Genomic DNA, 13,510 nt, shown 5'->3' on the forward strand with positions numbered 1-13,510 from the left:
TCCTGTACCCGAGGCATTCGGAAGCTTCATCAGTCCCCAGACACATCAGCTCCTTTTATAACTCTTTCTCATGGCTTATGCTGTTCCTTCCGCCTGGATTTCACTTCTAACCCACTGGCACTCATATGCAGACTTGAAGACCCTACATGGATATCATATTCTCTCTGAAACCTTCCTGGACTCAGTCCTTTTTCTGGCTGCCAATGGCACTTGGCCTGTGCTTCATTAGGTCCACTGTCACTCTGCCTCCCTGCCTGGCCTTGTTTCTATGAACAGTGCCTGATGCTGTTATGTCTACAGTCCCAGGATTCACCTAATAAAGGCCAAGCGCATAGACATTTCTTAGTCTGTGGAAGGAGAAAAAGGTCATGGAGCACACAATAATTCCACGGTGAAACTTCTTGTTCAAAAGAAATAAAGTTTTAAAGATGTAATTGCTGGTGATGTGATAGCTAGTGGGGGATGACATTTCAGGGGTGGTGATGGGGGCTTGCTAGGGCTAGTCAAATCTTTTCAGAGGGGACATACTTCTGTTTCTACTCCCCATCATCTGACCTATTTTAGTACACTTCTCATGGCCCTAGGCAGGATCACCAGCTTGTTAGTGCTCTATCGCATTAATTAGTCCCCAGTCTTTACTGATATGAGGCAGAACAACTTCTGCCTGTGTACAACAGAAAAGCCATGGGCCTCTGGGGAAAAACTGTTCCATCGACAGCTGTATTGACCTCCAAAATGAATTCCCATTACAGGTCTTGTAGTGAACTGGATGTTTGTTAACAGAATCAATGGCTTCATTACTCCATTAGATTTGCAAGATGAACTCTCTAATGGCAGAAGGGAGAGGGTTTATGCTAGGGGATGGAGTAGCCATGGAGCCAGGGACGGGCAAAGCCGCGGCCTGAGAAGACATAGGGAAGGTGCCAAGAGGAAGCCTCTGGTGCGTTTCTACCTTCCCCTGTGGTCTTTTTGGACTCCTCTACCTCTGCCACCCTTTCAGTGGATGCATTTTTCAGGGTTTCACCCCAGAGCCTCCTCTATCATCACTGACTCAGGACACTCTCCCGGGGTGTTCTCTTCCAGCCAGGTGATGACAACTCTCAAAAAATCCATCTTTAACTCTGTTCTCTTTCCTGGGCTCTCATCTAAGATGCCTGTTGGGCATCTCCATTCAGATGTCACACAAGCAGGTCAAGCTCAGTGATCTCCTCCTCCTCCTGTGTCCTGCTTCTCTGTGAAGTACATCAACATCACCATCCAATCAGCTGAGCCGGAAATGTAGGTGTTACTACAACCCCTCTCTGTTTGTCAACAACCGCACCATGTCACTATGTCCCTGCCCTGCTTAAAATTCTTCAGTGGATCCCTGTTATCCTCAGGACAACGTACAAAGCTCTCTCTTTTTAAAACCATTTTTCTGTTTATTTCTTTAACCTTATTTCTGACCAATCCTTCCTTGTGTTTCAAACAGAATTTTAGGAAAATAGTAACTTTTCTGTCCTATCACTCCATATATCTGGCTGTAAGCTCAGTGAGGGCAGAGACACTGTCTCTTTTCTAACACTTTTATCCCTTGCATCAAGCCCAGTATGTGACACAAGTCCATAAACATGTGTTGGTTAGACAAACGAAGCATGTAGCATCAGGCCACACTCCCTCAATAACGTTCACTGATTCCTCACTGCCTTCAGAATAAAGTTCAGGTTCCCAAGTCTGACAAGAAAGGCCATTCTGTCACAATCTACTTCTCCTGCCTGGCACCCATATATCCCGCATGCCCCCTACGTTGCATGCTTGGACTGTGGATCTGTATAAAAGAGGAGTGACCTGTCCTCATGGCTGGAGCCCTCTGCTCAGGCTGTGGATCAAATCTGAGAAATCTGTAGAGCTGGAGAAACCACTTCACTTGAGTCTCAGTTTGCAATATGATGGTCATAAGAATGCAACAAGACATAAGATGGTCGTAAGAATGAACTGCACAAAGGGTCGGGACAACTCTGCATGCTGTAAATTCTCAAAAGGTATTCTAGTCACTTCTGTATTCCTGCTGCCTAAAGCAGTTCCAGATCACAGTGGGTACTGAATATATACTTGTTGAATGAATAAAATAATTTTTACTAGCACAAAACCAAATATGCTTGTTTCTTGTGGTCAAAATAGGAGAGGCTTTCAAGGTCTGCTAATAAGATGAAGTAGGGGTTATGATGAGTTGGGCCCACTTGGAACTCCATTCTACAAATATAAAGCCATGTCTATGAAATCAGTCAGCTCCATAATGATCTGCCACTCCAGAAAAGCTCTTTTGAAGCTGTTTTGGGATTAAACCTTGCCAAAATCTCATTTCTGCTTGCTATAGTGTCCCCCCCAAAACTCACTTTTACATGGAACCTCAGATTGTGACCTTGTTTGAAAATAGCATCTTTGCAGATCTAATTAGTTAAAATGAGGTCATAGTGATGGGTGTACTTAAAAGAACAGCAGACAAAGACACATAGGGAGAACACCATTGTGATGACAGAGGTAGAGACTGGATAAACAAAATGCGATATAGCTATACGATGGAATATTATTCAGCCATATGAAATACTAATACATGCCCCAACAGGATGAATCTCCAAAACACTGTGCGAAGTGAAAGAAGCCAGTGTAAAAGACTATAAATTATATGGCTTTATTTATGTGAAATGTCCAGAATCAGCACATCCATAAAGATAGCAAGCAGACTAGTGGTTTCCCAGGGGTGGGGGTGGGATGGGGGAGTGGGCATGGGGAGTGAATGCTAATGAGTATGGGGTTTCTTTTTGGGGTAATGAAAATGTTCCAGAATTAGATGGTGGTGACGGTTGCACAACCCTGTGAACATGCTAAAAAAACAATGACTTGTACACTTTAAATGGGTGATGTATGGTATGTGCATTTAAACACACACACACACACACACACGTATAAACACTTTGCAAAGTATGAAGTGTTAATTATGTGCAAGAGATTAATGGTCTAATTAAATACATCTGACCTTTAGCTTATTTCCTCTCTAAAGAGAATACTGAACACTCCTTACTAAAATAGATTGAGTAAGAGACATTCTCCCTTTCCTATCTTCAGTTCTCTGCCTGTCCTCCAACCTTATTGTTCAGGGGGGTTCACCCCCCAATCATGGCAAGACAGTAGGAATTTCAACAAAACAAAATATCAAGAAGTCATGTTTGGGGTCAAAAGACCCAAAGTGTAAAAGGTGAATAAAAAAACCCACAGAGGGGCGCCTGGGTGGCTCAGTCGGTTGGGCGGCCGACTTTGGCTCAGGTCACGATCTCACGGTCCGTGAGTTCAAGCCCCGCGTCGGGCTCTGTGCTGACGGCTCAGAGCCTGGAGCCTGCTTCGGATTCTGTGTCTCCCTCTCTCTCTGACCCTCCCCCCGTTCATGCTCTCTGTCTCAAAAATAAATAAATGTTAAAAAAATTAAAAAAAAAAACACAGGTGTGAAAACAAATCCATGCAGTTGCATAAAACGTGCATAGGATTTGTTTTTATTGCCTGGCTACCTCTTGAAGGGAAGAAAAGAATGCTAAAGGCGTGTGGCTGGGCTGTTTTTGGTATGTGGCTATAACGCTGGTGTAATGATGTGTCTTGGGTCATTAGGAAGGTCAGTTATATAGCAAGAAGAAAATGGACGTTTCCAGACTCCAGGCCTGGGCTTCTATCTCCATGTCTAGACTAAAGATAATGCCAGAAAATGCTTGAGTCAATTTGTTTTCTTTTAAAAAGGGTTTTATTTTTTCCTCTTCTTCCTGGCTTCTTTTTAGGGCCCTAAAAATCACTCCCCTTCCTTTCCACAATCACCCCTGGGAAGCCTGCCCAGTGCACAAACACTCCGCCCACCTTCTTGCAAAACTCTAGAACAGGAAAGCTCTGAAGGATTTTAGTAGAGGGGCCCAGCCCAACCCAGCCCTGCCCAGCCCAGCCATCAACTGGCTAGTGATAACAGGAGCAGGAAAGGGGCAGTTGGCGGGAGTTTCTGGAAAAGATGACTGGCCAAATAATGACTGGTTCCCTTATCTCAATGCCCTTTTCATCTTTATCCTTCTCTCTCCCCAAATCCCTGCCCCAAGACTCAGTGGGTATCAGAACCCATGAAGTGGTCGACCAAAGCACATGCTGGGACCCAGGCTGGATTCAAAGCCTGGATCTGCTAAGTCCTTGCTCTGTGGCCTTGGACAGTTACCCAAACCTCTTTGTTCCTCACCTGTTCAACAGGTAAAATACATCGTTTTCCAGGGCTGCCATGTAGTTTGAGATCATACATATGAAGCATTTAGCAAAGTGCCTGCTCTGATTCCGTAATACGTGTGGAAATGCTGCCACCTTGAAATGGGCCGAGAGGTATGGAGGAGCTTTCCAAGCAACAGAGAACGCGTGGAAGGTAACTGTTGTCTGTTTTAGTTCCAACTATAACTTGTATGATGTTATATGTGGAAGGAGACCAAAAAGGACAATACTGACTATAATAATCACTGCTGCCATTTACTAAGCACCTACTATGTGTGTCTAGTCTACTCTGCGAGGTAGAAATTATTATTTCCGTTTTTTTCCCTTCTTTTTGGATGAAGAAACTGAAGCTCAGAGAAGTTAATAATGAGCTCTGGGGTCACACAGCTAGAAAGCATCAGAACCTATCTGAAACAGATCTCACTTTCTTCAAAGCCAATTCTTTTCGTTCATGTAGAGAAAAGAGCTCCCACGAGATCCCTGAGTGAGGAACGGTATTAGCTTTATGAAAGGCAGAGTCAACTAACAGAATGACAGCCTAGGCCAAGCTCTGCTCTAACCGGCTGAGTGATCTTGGGCATGCCATTTCACCTTCCTGGGACTCATTTTCTCTATTCAAAAAAGGAAGAACTTGGATTAGGTCAGGGATATACATAAAAGCCATCTTTGGGAAATGTAAGAGAGCTGTTCCATGTAAGACCTAATGAGACATATTTACACAGAGATAGAATAAGATCAACTGGTTTCGCTTTTAATAATCTCTGGTTCTTTTTATTTTATTTATTTTTGTTTTTTTAAATGTTTATTTATTTTGAGAGAAAGAGAGAGCATGCATTGGAGGGAGGGGCAGAGAGAGGGAGAGAGAATCCCAAGCAGGCTCCACATAGTCAGCACAAAGCCCAACATGGGGCTCAATCCCATGACTGTGAGATCATGACCTGAGCCCAAATCAAGAATTGGATGCTTAATCGAATGATACACCCAGGCACCCCAATAATTTCTGGTTCTTAATTCCAGGACACAGGTAGAAGAATTAAGGTCAACTGAAAAATCAGGGGCAAAGCAAACTCAGAGACCCAAATGAGAACACAAATTCTTCCAAAAATCTTTTTTTTTTTTTTTGCATCATCAAAATTACAAACTGAAAGCCACCCTTGTTCTCACTGGCTTTTTCTATCATCTATCTAGGGTCCAAAAGGAACAATGTGTTACAGAAAAGGCCCTGATGTGGGTTCAGAAACATGGGTCAGAAACCATTTTACAACAGGGACCTAAGCAAAACTTTTAATCTCTCTGCACCTCATTTTTCATGTTGTCAAATGCCAAAGAGAAGGCAGTCAATGAACACATTTTGAAAAGAGAATAGTATAGGATTCTACAGGGTGAGTGGCCCCCTGGAGAAAGCTAACCAAAGAACAGGGACCAGAGGGTGGAGAATTCTAAAAACAAAAGCATGCTGACAGGTGCTGAGGGCAAGACTGGATCAACAGTTCATTTTAACTCACAATCACAAGAAATTATTTAAGGTGAATAATCCTCAGAATCATCCGGCACACATCATAATTAGAGGAATTGTTCATAAATTTAAGGCCAAACACAAAATAGCTTCACTCTATATGATAACTCACATAATATGGCAACTAGAAAGGGCCCTGGAGTCTAACTGCTCATTTATCACCACTGTCCTTCCCACTCACCCACATCTCTCATTTCCGATTGGAGAAACTGTGGCCCAGAAAGGTGAGGCTCCTTGTCCAAAGCCACATGGTAGGGCAGACCTGAAGCCTGGAATAAGAATTCAGATCTCCTCCTTCAGGGGTCCTTCTACCACACGGAAAGAACAATGTATCAGTGTGAATGAAGATGTACTCCCCATAACGTGCAGGGGAGGGGAGAGGCAATCAAGTCAGGGGATCTCATCACCGGGACACTGACTGGCAGGACTGTTATTTTGTCATGAGTTTATTATGTTACTCACATTTGCATGGTAAGTAAACATTCGCTGCACCAAACTACTAAAGACTAGTATAAATAATTCCCCAAGCTCAAAAATACATCTTCTAGTGGTTTATAAAAACTACAAAACAGAGAAAGAAAAAAGGGGAGGCACAGACAGGCAGTAACACAAGACCCTGTGAGACTACCCTGTAGGACTAGGCTGCCTGATGCGTCCCCTTCTCTGGGGAAGGATCTGAGAAAGAACACTTCCCCCACTCCTCCGCCTGCCCCAAAGGGCTCTGAGAGCCAAGTCAGAACATCCTGACCTTGACATATAGGATCTCTCAGTACGCTTTAGCAGAAATTGATTTTGTGAAGGGTGCAGGGGAGGGAAAGAGAGTGACTGTAGCCGAGAGGCATGCCACATATCCTTACATAACCATCTCTGCCCTTGGGATCCTCACTTTAGAGAGGGGAAACTACAGGCCAGAGCAAATTCCAGGCTCTCCTTAAGGTCTCCAGTTAGAATTAATCATGCCTTCCTCTAAACCTTTTATAGTACCTCATTCTGCTGCTTATTCTACTTGTGTTGGAGTTCACAAGTTTGTCACACAAAAGTCGGTACTGAGCTGGTAGAAGCCGGGATCTGGCCCATCTCTGTTTCTCTGACAGTGTTTAGCACTATGCTCTGTGCCTAGTAAATGTCTGATTGAGAACAAGGTGTTCAATAAACACACCACGGCGGTGGGTTATTCTTCCTTGGGTCAGAAAAAATGAATGAATAGCTCCAGGATCCAAATGTAAACTATTCTTGTAGGGTGGGAAGAATTATCACTTTGCGAGGTTTTCTGGCTTGTGTGTATATCTGTTTTAGGGCAGCCAATCTATATTTAGCCATGCATTGTCCTGTTCATTTTAGAGGAGATCAGGTTACAAGTTTTGTTTTCCCCTAACCTGCCACACCTAGGTATGCACCTACATATGCCGGACCTCATTTGTGACAGACCTTACTCCTTCTCCTTGGAGTGGGGCTGGGTTGGCTGGGCATCCCGCTAGGAGAGTTAATTCATACTGGGAATGAAGCACTCCTGCCATTTACTTAGGGTCATGAGCACTGACTGTGGGTACTACAGCAGGAGCTGCAGGCCCATCAGAAAGAACAGATCTTGTCCCTGCCCTACAGGTTTATACTGCATTTAGAAAGACCCTATTTCTCTTCAAGGCAGCACTTCTGCCCTCCCCCCAAGGAACTTTGGGAACCTAATGGTATTCCCATAGGAATCAGTCTATCTAGTGGGCACCACAAGCTCACATGGCAATGATGCATTTGACCCTTGTGACCTTCCCACAAAAATATCATTGTAAGTTAAGCTAACCAACTTCCTAAGAGGTGAGCTTCCCCTGCCTTCTTTTACACTGACTTTCACTTAAGAGACAACTGGCAACCAGTGTGAAACACAAGTGTCAGATCCTAAAATGGAAGGTGCTTATCAAGAATCATCAGCAGTGGCAAAAATCACCAGAACAATACCCTACACTGCTCTGCTCTGGGTGGGGAGGCTGAGGGACTCAGGGGACCGAGCATTACCTGTAGTACAACTGTGGATTTGGGAGAGGTAGTGTGGTATGGAAAATGAACATGGATTTTGAAATCTGAATCTTAGCTTACTAGCTGTGGGACCTAAGGATGGCGTGTGAATCTAAGAATCCTAGTTTGGGGGCACCTGTGTGGGTTAGTCGGTTAAGTATCCGACTTTGGCTCTGGTTATGATCTCACAGTCTGTGAGTTCGAGCCCTGCACTGGGCTCTGCGTTGACAGTTCAGAGCCTGGAGCCTGCTTCAGATTCTGTGTCTCCCTACTCTCTCTCTGCCCCTTCCCTGCTCACTCGCTTGCTCTCTCTCAAAGATAAATAAAGATTAAAAAAAAAACTTAAGAGTCCTAGTTTGTACAGTTTGTAAAATAGCAACCTGTAGGGTTGTCCCAGGGAGTAAAGAGATGCCACGGTCCCTGCACATCAGTACATCACAGAGGGAGGTCCTTCCTCAGCACTCCATCGTGGAAGGTGGCCTGACATGGGAGAAGGGCTTAAGCTTGGTATTCACAGACCTTCAGGGTTTGATCAGAGCCAGGACTGGTGCCAGGAAGTACAAATGAACTCAACTGACCTTTGTGAGGTACGTAGAGGACCCCAGAGGCAAAGAGCCTGGAAGGACCCAACTTCTAACCGGCAGCTTTTCTTAGTTGCTGCCTCCGGTCCTGGTGTCACAACAGTCTCTCCTGGCTTCATATATGTAGCTTTCCTACTCATCTTCCAGTCTTGTATCTTGACGCCTCAACAACTCTAGGTTTTTTTCTGCTGGATCCAAAAGGAAGCGCTTTTTTTTTTTTTTTAAGTTTATTTATTTATTTTGAGAGAGAGTATGCATGGGGGAGGGGTAAATAGAGAGGGAGAGAGAGAATCCCAAGCAGGCTCTGCACTATCAGAGCACAGCCTGATGTGGGATTCAATCTCAAGAACCCCGCAAGTTCATGACCTGAGCCAAAATCAAGTCAGACACTTAACTAACCTACCGAGGCACCCCAGAAGTGCTTGCTATCTTTTTAACACTGTTAGAAAGGCCAACACCTAAGACCATATATAAATGTGTCTTGGTAGGCCTGTCAAGGTATGTTATTACATGAGAATAGGGGGTGGCAAACTATGGACCATAAGTCAAACTGGGCCTACCAGCTGTTTTTATAAATAAAGTTTTATTGGAACACAGCTATTCATTTACATACTGTTTATGGCTGCTTATGTGCTACAACAGTGAAGTTGAGTACTTGTGAGAGAACATAATGGTGGTAAAACCTACAATATTTACAATCTGACCTTTTACAGAGGAAGTTTGGCAACCTCTGGACTAGAAACTGTCATTCAGGTTTGTGTAACCATGTCCTCTTTCAAAATATTAGCATCTAATTTAAGTTCATCATTAAGGAGACAGAGGCTGAAACCAAGACCAATGAATCCCAGACTTATGCTTTGAAAAAAATCAAAAGGAGGAATCACAAGAAAAGCCAGTTTGGAAAGTGCATTAGTATAATTATAAGAAATCCTGTTCTTTTTCATTTTAGTACATCTTGGGCACAAACAACATGCTAGTCGCTGGTTAGCATATGGAATTAAAGGGTTCACAAAAGTAACATGATAAACTTATATTGAACCAGGCTTGGAGAGAAGTCACCGGATTGTCCTTTCTGATCCATAATGGTTTATTCTTCTTAAATATCACAGATGCACAGGTCTGGAACTGACCAACAGATCACTTAGTTTAATATTTTATTTTACTGATAAGAAATCTAAGGTCCAGAGAGACCAAGTATTTTCTTACCAGTGACTGATTGGTAGTCCTGAGAAAGAATGTAAGTCCCTTATTTTTCAGGTTTAGTGTTTTTTTCTAGTAATACATCTCATTAGAAGAACAATAAACATTCTAAGTTTGAGTAGACTTTTCTACTTCTGAGGACAGTGAAAAGAGCTTCCACCTAATAATCTAACATGGTTCCCTGAAGTTCTCAAAAAAAGGACCATATTATGACTGGAAAGGGTCAGAATTATTATTGACATACTCTTTGATAAAACAGTAATACTTTCCTATGTGTATACAGTACCTTCTCATTTGCTTTGGTATAATTAATACAAAAAAAGCATGCTGGGATTATGACAGAGATTGGGCTCAATCTATAGATCAATCCAGGGAGAAACAACACAGTAACATTAGTGAATGTTCTACTTTACAACATGGTTTCTCTCTCCCTTTACTGGGTCTTCTTCATTTCTCCTGGCAATGTTTTGTCATTTGCTGTACAGAGATCTTATATGATTTTTGTTAAATTAATTAAGTGCTTTATTTTTTGAAGCTGTTGTAAAAGAAATTTTTATTATAATTTTATTTTCCAATTGTAGGTTGCTCTCGACAACTTTGACATTTATAACAGCCCTACAAAGTTGGCAGGGCAGTGATCTTTCCAGATTCATTTAACATAAGATGAGACTACGACTCAGAGGAATAAAATGACTTACTCAGTGATCTAGAGCTCTCAGGAAATGCCCAAACCAGGACTCAAGCCCAAGTCTTTTACACACCAAGCTGAAGGATCATTCTATTATCCAGCAGTATGTGAGGGTAGATGAGGAGCATATACTTATAAATTATAAGTGCTACACAAATATCCACTGGAATGGGCAAAACAAAACAAAACAAAACAACCCAACTATTTTAATAGGACCAATAAAGAAACCCAGGCTCAGAAAGGCCTTTCCTGATCATCTGACCTCAAGCTACTCCTAATCACGTTACTCTGTCTTCTTCTCCTCATCAAAGCACTTATTGCTACCACTTAAACATTTTTTCATCTGTCTCTTCCCACTTGACTGTGAGCTCCCTTAAGAGTCTGAACCTCACATGTTCTATTCACCATTGATGCTTCAGTGGGCTGGCCATAAAATTCTGCCTCTCTGTCTCCTGATGTGGGCAGAACTGACTGATGGCCCCAGCTGCTGGCCTTCTGCATCCCTCAACTCCTCATAGCCATTCTCATCCAGTGTCAAAGGAAATGGCAGGAGTATTGCTACAGGCCTGTTCCTGTGAGACACGAGACTCCTTTAATCAGAGACCTTCTCTTAAGAACGCTCACTGATCCAGAGGAAACTGTCCTAGAACTGTACTGCAGTCTAATCCTTCTCCTTGCCTTCTGTCACAGGAGTCAGTCCTGTACCCCACTGAAAGGCTTTGCTCCCTTCTCCCACTCCTTCCTATTATCCCTCACAGGTGTCTCACCCAATAAATCTCTTGCAGGTCTTAACTCATCTTGCATCTGCTTCTCAGAGAACCTGAACTCCTAGCCTCAGAGTCTAAAACAGTGCTTGATGAACAAGTGGTTGGGCCAGGTTCATACTGCAGGTAAACCACAAACCCAGAATTAGAACCCAGTCCTCTGGTCCTTCAGTCCAAAGCCTTTTACACTCAGATCACCAATCATCTGAGAAATATGTCCTTGGTGCCTTTGTCCAGGGGGCCATTGCTCTGATGGATTTTTTGAAGGGAAAATGTATTCACTAATGGTCAAGTCCCACAGCTGGCCTCTCAGCCATGATTGTAATTATGGGGACTCTAGTGGGTATAAGAACATTTGTCCCAGATTCAGAGGAAATGGAAGCTATGGTTTAGGTCAGTGAGGAAAATCTGGCTTAGGTTTAAATTAAAAGCAGCAAGAACTCTGTATGATGTCCTCTTAAAGGAATATAAGGAGAGCGCCTACCTTGGCAAAGCCACAGAAAGTCAAGAGAGCGCAAAGGCAGCGGGAAGTCTTTCCCAGGACTTTATGCATGTGCTGAAGACTCTGTACGGGGACTTTGATGACTTGAGGCAAGGACTGCATCTGGAATTTCAGGATATGGGCTTAATAGTTAAGAGCATGGACGTTGGAACCAGACTGTCTGGGTCTGAATCCCAGCTCCTTTGCTTACTAGTTGTGTGAATTAGGGAAAGTTACTGAACCTCTGTGTGCCCCAGTTTCCTCATCTGTAAAATGGGAATAATAATAGGTATCTATCTCATAAGATTATATGAGTTAAGATCTGTGAAATGCTCAGAATGGTCCCTTGCACATAGTAAGCTCTATGTAAATATTAGCTTTTATTAGGAGTATTAGTACATTTAAAGAGACACCTTTGTTTTTGAGCACCTCAATAAATTAAGTGTAATGTATCTCAAATCAAGGAAGTCAGCAAGGTTTATCTGATAAACATACTAATCACGCTCAGTAAAAATGTTCTGGAGTTTGGGGAAAATAGAGACAGTGTTACTTAGGACGTTTCAGTATGGGGGACAGAAGAGGAGCATGGTGCATATACTCAAAGGACCGCTGTGAAGATCACTGGGAAGGCAACGACGATTTATGTGCCACACGTTTAAGAGATATTCAGTGTGCGCTTATCAAGTACCAAACCCTGTGCTGTGTAATTTAAGTGGGCTCTTATCTAATCTTCATAATGATCTTGTGAAGAATGTCTTGTTTCTATTTTAGTGATACAGAAATTGAGGCTCAGAAAAGTAAATTAACTTACCTGTGTTAAGACTGACGTCATCAATGTTGTGGGTTCATGTATTTATATGATGCCAAGACTACGCTCTTTGTATTAAAATGGCCTTCTAGATCAGTGTGTATGTGTGTGTGTGTATATATATATGTATGTATGTACACATGTGTATAAAGTGTAGGTAGGTACACTTTATAAATTATATAGCCTTATGTAAATGTTAGATGCTATCACCATCACCATAGTCTGGACACTAGCTGGAAGCCAAGAAACCCAGGTGCCAATTCTAGCCTTGCCAGTTAGCTGTAGGATTTTGAGCAAATTAGCTCCCCTCCTTTGACCTTTGGATACTGTGTTATTTGAGGAGTTTGGAACTAAACCCTCTCTAAGGGCATTTTCAAGACCTCATATTCTAGAATTTTCTCATTCTATGAAATCTATTCCCTTCTCTGTCTTGGCTGAGTGTTTTGGCTGATATGATTCACCAGCCATGAAGAATTTTGTTCACTGACTTCATCCACAAAAGGGGCGAGGAGATGGTGAATAAAAGCAAACAATAAACAAATGATAGCTATGTAAAATGAAATTTAGGTCAGTGGCACACCCTGTCTCTTCAGTCTAGTTAGTACATCATCCATCTTGAGTTTTTATTTTTTTAAATTCTTTATTTTTGTTTATCGTTGTACTTTGTAGCATGTTTGCAGCAGACCAATATTTTTACACTGTGTCCCAGCCTTCCCGGGTCACCATGGGAGTGAGAGAGGGCAGGCCTTCTGGGTCCACCTCAAGCTGGCAGCACTTGACTCTCTGTCCCCTGCAATATTCAAGGTGGCTTCCTTTCACCTGTTTTATATGTTATGTTCCATGCAAGATACAGTTAACAAGCAATGCAAAGAAAAAAGCTTGAAAATTACCATTTTGGTCTCCAATTTTAGTTTATAGTTGAAGAAACTAAGATCAACACACTGAATCAGTAACAAAGCTGAAACTTAAAACCAGGACTTTGACTCCCAATTCATATCCTAGAGACAGATGACCATGCCTACTGATTTTATTGAGCTCAGAATCCTACAAAGAGCTGTATGTGAGTGGATGTTTAAATAATCAAGATCTTCTGAGGCCCAAGGTGACTTACCCCTAAAATCAAAGTCATAATTCTATCTCTAGAAGAAAAATAGACTCAGATTGGGCTTTGGAATCTGGTCTGGGACCAATTCAAC

At 42.5% G+C, this 13,510-nt stretch overlaps 1 protein-coding gene across 1 annotated transcript in view; it reads right to left on the reverse strand.

Annotated features, from left to right (window-relative positions):
* GAB2 (GRB2 associated binding protein 2) overlaps positions 1–13,510 on the reverse strand; it is a 189,193-nt gene that overhangs the window by 31,240 nt on the left and 144,443 nt on the right. The gene's annotated exons all lie outside the window — the stretch shown is intronic.

Source organism: Panthera onca, chromosome D1, assembly GCF_046562875.1.
Source record: "Panthera onca isolate mPanOnc1 chromosome D1, mPanOnc1 haplotype 2, whole genome shotgun sequence".
NCBI classification, from domain to species: domain Eukaryota; kingdom Metazoa; phylum Chordata; class Mammalia; order Carnivora; family Felidae; genus Panthera; species Panthera onca.